Here is a 10,641-nt window from a genome sequence, read left to right as displayed (position 1 = left end):
TATTAGTCACCCTGTAAATGAGACGATGGGAGCTTGTACTCAGGCTATAACAATCCTTTTCAGCTGACTCCATAGAAGAAATGTGTGCAAGTCAGCTATTTCCCCCCACAGCCTTCAAAGTTCCACCTTACTGCCGGCGCTCCACGAGCTAGAGGCCTTTTTCTTAACTGCAGAACAAGTGCATAAAAATGATCTTATTTATTACAGGAGACATGTTTTAAAACAACTGACAAAACTGCAAGATGTAAAACGACAAGCAAGTGCTTTTTCTTTTTTAAACCCATATAGACTTCTGGCAATGATAAAAATAGTGTTTTTTTTTTTTTAAGTTGGAATTAATCTTTATTTCTCAAGCAATCATGTAGCAGGAAAAGCAGGGAGACACTTAGATATTAACTGATACGCACTGGATCACGATTAGTTTTTGACTCCCCTGGTAGCTTACTTCCCTCAACAGAGTGATTCACATTAAAGAACTGTGTGAACATTTAAAAAAAAAAAGGTGAGATTTTTTTTTTCTCTTCTCCATTCCCTTGATGTGCGACTAACAGCTGTTTTTCTTTGTGACAAAGCAGTGGGGTCTTCCTGTTGTTGATGTAATGAAGCTGTTTCCTGGCATGAAATTCTTCAGGATAAATTGCACAAGGGGAGGAGAACTTCACACATGTATCAAAGTACTTCAGAAAAGGAAAAAAGGAAAAAAAAACCTCTCTTCTCTATTCTGCAGGGATGGGCAGCAGATCAAAATCCATGTGGAATGCCAGATATCAAGTTAATACTTGATTTGCTTGTTTATTTTAAAGGTTCTTTTGCGAGCAAAAATGATCCTCTCAATAGAAAAATGCAACATCTGACTGCAATCTGAGATGGCCCCCCCCCCGGGGATCCAGCATTGTTGGTATTTAGCTGAATTACAGTCGCACCTCAAGGCCGCAGTAAGGATTTGGGGTTACTCTCTGCCAGGTGCAGGGCAAAAGCAAGTCGTCCAGCCTCTGTTTCCCCATTTGCAATATGAGACTATTGATGCTGGCCTCCTTTGGGAAGCTCCTGGAGATCCACCACTAAAAAGTGCTGCAGAGAGTTGAGGTTGGTAGGGCAATTTATGGACTGAAGAACAATTCCTGTCCGACTTTAATGGGCTGAGCTGACCAGTGTAGTGTTGTGCTAGAAGGTGGCAGCCACCATCCCTATCAACACATTGTAAGACTGCCATGTAGGAAGAGCCAGTTGCATATTAATGTGGTGCTTGGGCACTGTCCCTGGAGCCTCAACCCAGCCACCTTAGCACACATGGAAGTCCACACTGCCTTGTCTGGTCTGACATTCTGGAATGTGCTGAAGCACATTAACTGATACTTTGAAACAGCATGCCCCTAAACCATCCTCGGGGTTGGCCCAAAAGATTTGACTAGGAGACACGGCTGAGTCTAGGTAGGGCCTAGAAATACAGGACCCAGGTAGCTAGGCACAACCAAAGGCATTTTTTTTTCTTAGTGTGAACTCACAATAATTCCTTTAGGTCAATTGTAGCTGGCAGAGATGGGTGAAAGTTGGACCAACTGAAACAAACTTGTTACCTGGCCTGGTCGCAACTTAACGCTGTATATTAGGCTCAAACCCAATCAGTGAAAACCGAGTTAAAGTGTTGGCCTGCATTAGCACTAGGAGAAAAGCTTGAATTTTGGTCCAATTTCACCAGCATTTGCTAGTTACGCCCAACCTAAAGCCCAGCCTTTCCAGCTGAAAAGACTGTTTTGTTACTTAGTGTGATGTAGGTGTGTGTTAGCACTCATGCTGCAAAAGCCTGATGGAGGGGACACCAACGGCTTTATCGGGGGGTTTGAGGCACAAATCAACATCAAAAGAGAGGTATTATGTATCTAGCTATGTAACGGTCTAAAATGTGGGGCCTTGTCTCTGTTATGATTGGATAATGGGATAGCTCACACACCTCAGTTACCCAGTCTTAATTAGCTAGCCTGGTAGTTATCTTGCTGCCAAATACATGAGTAAATAAATACCTTGTTATCTGCTGTGGAAGCAAAGCTTCACTGGACCAGTTTTCCTTGCTGCAAGAAGTCTGCATTCTGTATAGTCTTTTCGGGTCTGACCCAGCCCCCAGCACAGGCAAGGAGATTCCCAGTGAGGTCAGTGGGAGCTGGGTAGGTCCTGTCAGCAGATGCACTGTTTAATATGTGCCCAGCAATACTCTAACAAGCCAGGAGTCTTCCAGTGCCATGTCAGAGCTGGCATTGCAGGGAGCCTGCTTGCTTGGTCAGTGAGTTCGTCTCTTGGCATTGCACTTGGGAAGTTGTGAATCCAGGGCAGGGATTTCAAGAGGGTGCTAATGTGAAGCCTCAGAGGGTTTTCAAGACCTGAAAGGAGTTGGAAGAGGAAAAAGAAAAAAAAAAAGGATCATGAGGCTTTCCACTGAGGATCTCAGGGTTCAGATTTCAAAGCTCTGTCAAGTGAGCTGAAAGGTTAACAGGCTAAAGTGAAAGAGCAGGACAACCCCGCCTCCCTCCCCTCCAACATTTCCCTTTTACTGCTAAACTCACACACTGGAAAAGTTAAATCAACAGAAAATACCATCCTCCATTGGGATTTTCAGCTGGGGGTGGAAACAGAGGAGGTGGGTGTGTGAACAGGGAGCACCCCTGGACAAGTGTGCCAAAGGAAGAGAAGCTAAAAGTGCTGCATTAGCAAGGAAGCTAGAATGCTTCGTGGTCCTGGCATAATTACAGCTCCAAGCCCACTTGATCCTGCGACAGAAAATGTTTCCAGCTCCTACTGTTTCCCAAACAAGGGACCGATGCAGCACCAGCCTGCAGATATGCAGTGCGCATCAATGAACTGGGGAGGCTGTGTCGCATTTCTCACTTCCTGAATTATAGAAGCACAGGGCTGGACAGGACCTCAGGGATCGTGCAGCCTGACTTCTCACAGAGGCAGGCTTCTGGTCTCAACTGCACTTCCAAATGGCCTCTACTAGCAGTACCTCCACATTGTTGCCCGCTAACCTGCATTGCTTGGGACCATCGACTCAGACCAGACCCATGTAGCCCCAACAGTGGTCAGCACCCGCTGCTTCAGAGGACGAGATGAGAAAGCTCATGATACAGAATGAAGGAACTTCATCTGCAATTTGCCCTTTTGAAGAGGAAGAGGTAGAGGAGACTGTCTTTCATGCCTTCCTGGACTGCTCCCATCATCAGATGCCATCAGCACCCTATCTGAATACTGGACTTGGACTTCTCTGAAACTGTGTACACCTTCTCTGGGTTGGTTGTAGCTTGAAGCACAAGGGGTTGTGTATCCCTTATCTTTTCCCCTGATCAAAGTTATTGGGGATATCCATTTATGCCTGACCTTTTTCTGGTTTCCACTGGGCTCTCAACCTACGGGAGGGTTAGTGGTGATGAATACCATAGGTTAATGATGCATCCTTTAAAAAAAAAAAAAAAAAAGTATTTCCTGCCTGATTTTCAACTCTTTCCTTCTGAGGGCCAGCAGACACTCGCTTGAGCAATGCTGGGCTGTGCCAAATAAATATGTAACGACTTGGAGAGCAACCCTCCATTTTTCTCACGTGAATGGTCTCTTGTAAGGCCATGCATGGAACGGCAACTGTTCCCATGTCACAGTCTGAGTGCCAGCCATGCACTGCAGCTCTCAGGGGCTGGCACGCTTGGCAAGATGCATGGTTATTATTTGCCTGTTCATGTCATCAGCCTGAGTCAAAAATAATACGTTTCACATGGCTGTTTTGCCACTGCTTTTGTGGGCTTTAGGAAAATAGGGGACACACCTTGCATTCCTAATCAGGGCAAAACTCCAGCCAGAGCCACCAGGCAGCCTACTGCTTCCTATCTTACAGCCTGAGGTAGGTTAGGGTCTGAATGTGAATGCAGCTCATGTGTGCAGCTCCTTGTAGGGTCAGGGTGCAAGTCGAAGGGTGGCGGAGCATGCGTCCCTACGTCACATCTGCTCCCAAACTGCCCTCCAGAAGGAGGTGGCGCTGCCAGCTGGCGAGCTGGAGCCACAGAGCTGGTGACATCTCCGATGCCTATTTAGGAAAGCATTGACGTTTCAGAGCACTCAGAAACACAGCCAGGGTTGCATCCTGCGAGGGGCTGGGCACGCTGGCCTGGATCCGGCAGCACACTTCAGCACACGAGTCATCCCTCTGAAGTTGGTGGAAACGATTCCTGTTAACTTCAACGGGTGCTGGGGCAGATTCAAAGTGTGCGATGATTTCCCAACAAAACTTTACTAAGAAAACAAACGCTTTACTGATAACCAAAACTGAATAAAATGTTTTGTTGAGGATCTGCCTCAGTGGGTGCATTGTCCCTCCAGATGCAAAAAAAGCCCCCTAACCCCCCCACAAAAAAGAGTTACCTCTGTTTTTCTTTTTTTCCTTGCCAGTGTTAGTTAATTAAACTATGCAAATTAAAAAAAAAACCCACAAAACTTAATTTATATAATATCGATACCAGAGCCTTAAACCATTTGGCGTAGCTCCTCTGGCACGTACGTTACATAAAATGTTTGGAGTGGCTCTAATAAAAATGAAAAAGGCTGTAAATCAAGTTTAATTTATTCATTTTCTGTATGGTATGAAAGCATGCCAAAATCAGATTATTTATGAGCCCTTCATAACAATAGGCATTTTTATTGGTTGCAAATGACAAAAAGGGTTCTCAGAGGGTTTTTTCTTCTTCTTTTAAATTTTTTGAATGCTTTTTCAGAAACATTTGTTTTTTGGGACTCTGTGATCTCAGAGAAAAATATTTAATCATTGATACACTGAAAATAATTTATACTTAGGCACTGAAAAACACATCAGGCTTTAAAACATAAATATATATAGCTAATTCAGCCCAAAAGACTCAGGTGCACACTGTGCTACAGGTTAGATAAAAAACAATGATTTGTACCCAGTTACTTAAATTTCCTATTATGAATATAATCGCCCTTAAGTCTCTCACAAAGTGTTTGTGAGACTTAGTTTGCTTGACTCTTTTGGGGGGGACATTCAGAAAGTCTACCTTGAGCAGGGGGCTGGACACCCTTCCAGCCCAGTTTTCTATGATTCAGCAAGTTAGTAGGTTTATGGAAAAGTGCACACAACATGCACTGTATGTGAACAATACATGTACTGTACACACATGCATGCTTATACTTTTCTCACTTACAGGATTTCTTTCTTAGCTTTTGCCTATCTGTAGCTAATTTGCAATATTTATATTTCAGTGGAGTAGCTGAACTCCAGCGAGTACGGTATACCAGATAAGATAGGTTAGCCTAACTGATGCATAAAAAAGCTGCTATAAAACAACCGCATATTGGCTCCTGCTTTCACTGCTCCCATACCTTTCTCACATCTTGGGAACCATCTCTTGTTCATTATCTAATGCAGATGGAACCAGAAACAGTGCCATTAATGGTTTTCCTTGAATATATTTAGTACAACAGTGAAGGATGGGAAAAACGTACGAAATCCGGTTCAGTCTAGCAGGAGTGGAACATTTCATTACTGAGGCTAAAAGTTACAAGCTAGCTGCATTTCTCCCAGGTCTCTTGGGGGTCATTTTTAAAATGGCCAGCCAGAAGTGTTCAGAATGATCTTACAGAGCTGGCAACGCAGTCTGACAGTTCACGTGTGCATCAGATGATGACTGATATTTAGCATAAGCCCCAGCTCCTGGAATCATGGTACTACAGGGGACTCTGAGCTTTCTTTTCTTTTGTCTTTTGAAGTAAGCTTCTAATCTTTACAGCCTGGAGAGAAAGCCTCAAAGATGGCAAAGAAAAGAGAAAGAGCCCAAAAGCGGCGATTACTTTTTAAGCCTCCTAGTTTTGGGGCGCATGAGATTGGCAATATAGGCTAACACACACGATCCACAGGTTCCTATAGGGTCTTCAGGTCCTCAAACCCACCACTGCCCTCCATGCTAATGCATACATATACACACACACACACACACACACACACACACACACACACACACATATCACAGTATCATAGTACTTAGGGTTGGAAGGGACCTAACCAGATCATCAGGTCCGACCCCCAACATCTATCTATCTATCTATCTATCTAGATAGATAGATATACATACATATATCTATATCTATATAGATATATATACATACACACATACACACACACTCCTCAAAACAGGAACAGGCCGCTGACTTCACCAGAGTCTTGGGTGTTATCTTGGCTTTAATATCTGCACAGCTATGCTGAGACTGCCTGCAAGGCATAGGGAAAGCTCACCAACATATACCGTGCTACTCCTGCCATGAGCAGTCTGTAATGGCACTGGTCTGCAGGAATTTGAACAGAAATACAGAGTCCTTAATGAACTCAAACTTATCATCCTTACCAGGTAAAATGACATTCAAGTGGAGGCCAATATAATTTATCTACACACACACACGGGTCTATACTTCAAAAGTTTGCTGACAGAGCTATGGAGGTTGGTGGTGCAAACTCCTTCCTGTTAGCCCCTCCAAAGCCACTCCTTTTTCAGGCATGGCCTATTCTGCAAGGGGAACTCATTGAAGCTGTATCAGGCAAAAGACCCTTCTGCCAATACAATCTCCATTTCCCCTAGAGGGATTTGCTGGTGTAGACCCTTTAATACAGTCCCTGTAACATAGACAAGACCTGTCTGGACCTAAGGAAACCGTTGTCACATAGTCTGAAACACAGACTCAACTGACCACCACAACGCACAGCGATCCATCCTCTTTCAAACATAGAAAGTCAAACACAAGAGACAGCAAGCAGTGTCTTGGGGAGCATCCCCCGCTCTCCCTAGACACCAGCATGTATCACAGGGAAGACAAGGTTCTGCTGCCTCTTACAGAGCCATGCAAACCATTTAAACCCAATCAACTCCTGTCCATTGCCTCACACGTAATTCTGGGATAAAACCTTGGATCAACCATTTCTGTCCGGTCCCTTCTCCTATGTGTTTTGTTTCAGCTGGAAAAAAGTGGCAGCTGCCAGTCATCCTGGTCACGTCAGAAGAAACTCAATACCCCTGTGATTGCAGGACAGCATTGATACTTCTGTCACAGTGCCCATCCATCCATCCTTGTAGTCCTCCAGCAGGAAGAAAGAGGACTTTAAACGGCCTCTTGGAAGCTGACAAAAGGCTATTGCTGAGTTACACAGAGCCTGTTTTACTTTGCTAGAGGGCACTGGATAATGTGGGGCAGAGAGACACTCCCTCCTGGGAGAAAAGGGGCTTTTTTCTGAGCATGGTTTGGCCAATCCAGAGAGGAAAGGGGGGAAAAATGCAGAAGAATTAGCATACAGGATCTGTCAGTCATTGGGAGCTTTGGTAAAAGGGGCCCCTTGTCAACTTCTCTGCCTTTGATGTGACTGGGATGGAGGTGCTCAATTAAAAGCCTATCAGTCTGTAAGTAAATCAACGCCTATCAGGCTTGTCACATCAAACAAACGATTATTACACTAACCCGCCCACCCCATTAATCTGGCTGTTCCTTCTTGACAGCTCAGGGTCAGGGCACTGTAAATCCTGTACTGGATTGCAGCCACCTGGATCAGGATTAAAGCGGCCAGACAACATGCGCTGCTGCACCCAATTATGCTCTGCTGCCCGTCAGGACGCAAGGAGAAGAGTACATTGCATTTCCAGGCAGCTGGGAGGCCAAGCAAAATACCACATGGGGGTGGGAGGGAGGGAGGGAGGGGAGAGTATAACAAGCAGAGCTATTCTTTTAAAGGTCTTTATAATCAATGACTAAGATCCACACATCACTACAGGCCTTCCTTTTTAATGCCAGTCCCCAGAAATGGAGAGCTTGGTTTTTCAGAGCTGCTGTGTGCCTGCAGCTCTCAGCCCTTTCCCTTGGCATGGTGGGGACTCAGCACCTTTTCACATCCAGCCTAAAGGGTTGGGGGCCAAGTAAACTTGGGGCCAAGCTTCCGGCTCCTGCTTAGCCACCTAATTCACCTGGTGGGTGCCAAGCACATCTGCGAATCAGGCCCTTTGTGTAGGAACGAAGAAGACAGCCCTGCCAAAGTGTGCAGGTCAGGAGCTCTCCCAGTCCGCAGCGACCCCCTGGGCTGGTCTTGTTAGCAAACACACGTCAAAATGGAAACAATGTATAGAGTGGGCTCGAAGGGTTCAGCTTTGGGATGGCCCTAAAAACAAGTAGCATATTAGATGGATAGCTGCCTTTTCTCCACTAGGGCTTTCACATGCAGTAGCTACCACGTTGCACCTTGTGTCCAGATGTGGACACGGCCCTAACTCATCTGGCTTTTTCCTCTTCATCGAAACAGCACCTCCATCTCTCGCTGGCTCAGGAGCAGCCGCCCGATTTAGCAGAGAACCAGGGATGCACCAAGGCAGGGCTGGAACGGAAGGCGAGCAGCGGCAGCCTGCTCGGGAGAACAAGTAGATCCATTCAAGAGAAAGCCAAGGCTGAGCTGTCTTGAAAAGCCTGCGTGCTGACTTGGGAGCAGCCCGGAGGCAGCTGGAACTTGTGATTTTTCCACATAAATGTAAGAGCTATTTTAATCAGGGGAAAAGCACATTTCCCTGATCACATGGGGCAGGGCCACGGAGCAAAGAGCCAGAGCAAGCAGGAAAAAGGGATTCTATTTTCAGCTCTTGCAAAGGTGCTGGCCTTCATGCACCGAGCCATGGCCTTCATGCAGCTTCTTCTTCAATAGGAGGCTGTTATGCATTAGCCCTGCTCTCTGCTGGGTGGAATCTGAATTGCTGGAGTGGCATGTCATAGACTCCTGGGTTCATGGAGATCCTCCCTCCTGTCAAGTAGGCAGGGCCTATGCTTTTGGAACTGCCCCAGAGATGGGTATGACCTGAGAACCCAGGCAGACAGGGAGATCTTGTTCTAGCTACCCTCCCCTGCTTCTGTGCAGCACAGTGAGACTTGTCAGGTTTCCAAGGGCTGCAGAAACATTAATACGTCATCATTTTGCCCTCCTTTGCAGTGCGATCCACCAGGCTGCATGTGTTATGAGTTCTTCTCTCTGTCTCACTCATAGACCACCTGAGTCTGCTTCAGCCCCAGCTAGACACCACCGTCCTGTAGCTCATGCTTTCAGCTCCAGAGATCAGTCTTTGGACAGGGCCCTGGACACATGAAGTCAGCTCCTCAGCCAGGGTCTGTTGGCAAAACTTGACTGAAGTCAATGGAGCTGGGCTTGTTTGCAGCAAGCAGGATCTGGCCATCCCTGTTTTTATTGAGTGCAGCTTCATGCGAGTGCAGTTTGGAGGAAAGTGCGGCCAGATCCTGTTTTTCTTAGTTATATGACTAGTGCAGTGATCAGGATTTGGCCTCTTTAAAGTTGACGAAATTTCCTGCTTCATAAAAACTGACCTTTTCTAATAACAACCACGCTTGTTCACCCTGTTAGTGACCCAGAGGAACGTGCCATCTGGATGAGCCCTGATGAATGGCCCATAAAAGGCAGGGGGGTGGGGGTGCAGGGAAGAAAAGGCCTTTCTTCTTCCAGAAAGAAAGAGAGGACGAGAAACTGCTGAACTTCTCTTTCCATGCCATCGATAGCCAAGGCGAAGCGGTTCCATGGAGCTCCCCAGAGCCTGACCCACAACATGCATTGCACAGCAGCAATGCATGTGCAAGGTGGGGTGATAATTTACGCCTACTTTGGACCAGTGCAAGCAGGTTTCCGCAGCCCAGGGTAGCAGCGCCACAGACCGGAGCGGCTACAGGTGCCAATGAATGCGGCCCAGATTCTTGTCTTGCAACTTTTGATGTGGTAGCATGAAATCTTGCTGCTGATAAACAATGCCTCCTCAACCACCACCATCCTCACCCCCCCTTCGGGGTACCCATCACATGTCACTCACACCTGTCACTTTCCTACCAGCTACCACTCTGCTCTCCCACACACATCAAGCAACACCCATTCATTCAGCAATGCCGCTTGGAGCAGATAAGCTGCCACCCCGTTTCTGTGTTTGTGCAAATCCCTGTGGGCTTGGTCTGTTTGTATTACATCGACACTTGTAATGCATTGTGGTTATGCCCAGCTCCAGACATTGCACTGTGATATCCTCCGTGCTTTGCTTGGTGGTGTTTGGGCAAGGAAAAAAAAAACCTTTCCATAGAATGACCTCAAATCATGGTCCCAGCTGCTGGGTAAAGTATAGCAAAAGATAAGAATGTTTAAAATGATAGGGATGTGTTTTCATGTTGATTAGCATATATATAAACTTCCCAGCAGAAGTGGGGTGCGGCCTGGGAGCACGAGATTATTTGGTTGGTGACTGACAACCCAGCCAAGGGATAACCACAACACCCAACTGATGTCTCTGTTTGCCTGGGCAGCGGAGGTTATCAGACAGATGGATTTAGCCAAGCATTCAGTCATCCATGGGTCCATGGGTATTTGCAGGTAGTTGTTCCAGTTTTATGCTGCGCCTCTCATGTTCAGCGCTCACGCGGGTCTAAAAAGATAGGGGAACAAGCATGTTGGAGAAGGGGTTCTTCTCAGATGAGGTGAGTTGGTTTTTCTCCACTTTTGAGGGCAATGAATTATGATAATGAAGAGGAGGATGCTTTAGGTTCACGGCACGTGCCAGTGTACGCGCACAACATAGC

Source organism: Alligator sinensis, unplaced genomic scaffold, assembly GCF_000455745.1.
Source record: "Alligator sinensis unplaced genomic scaffold, ASM45574v1 scaffold722_1, whole genome shotgun sequence".
Classification (NCBI taxonomy): domain Eukaryota; kingdom Metazoa; phylum Chordata; order Crocodylia; family Alligatoridae; genus Alligator; species Alligator sinensis.
Note: the sequence above shows the minus strand (reverse complement) of the source record.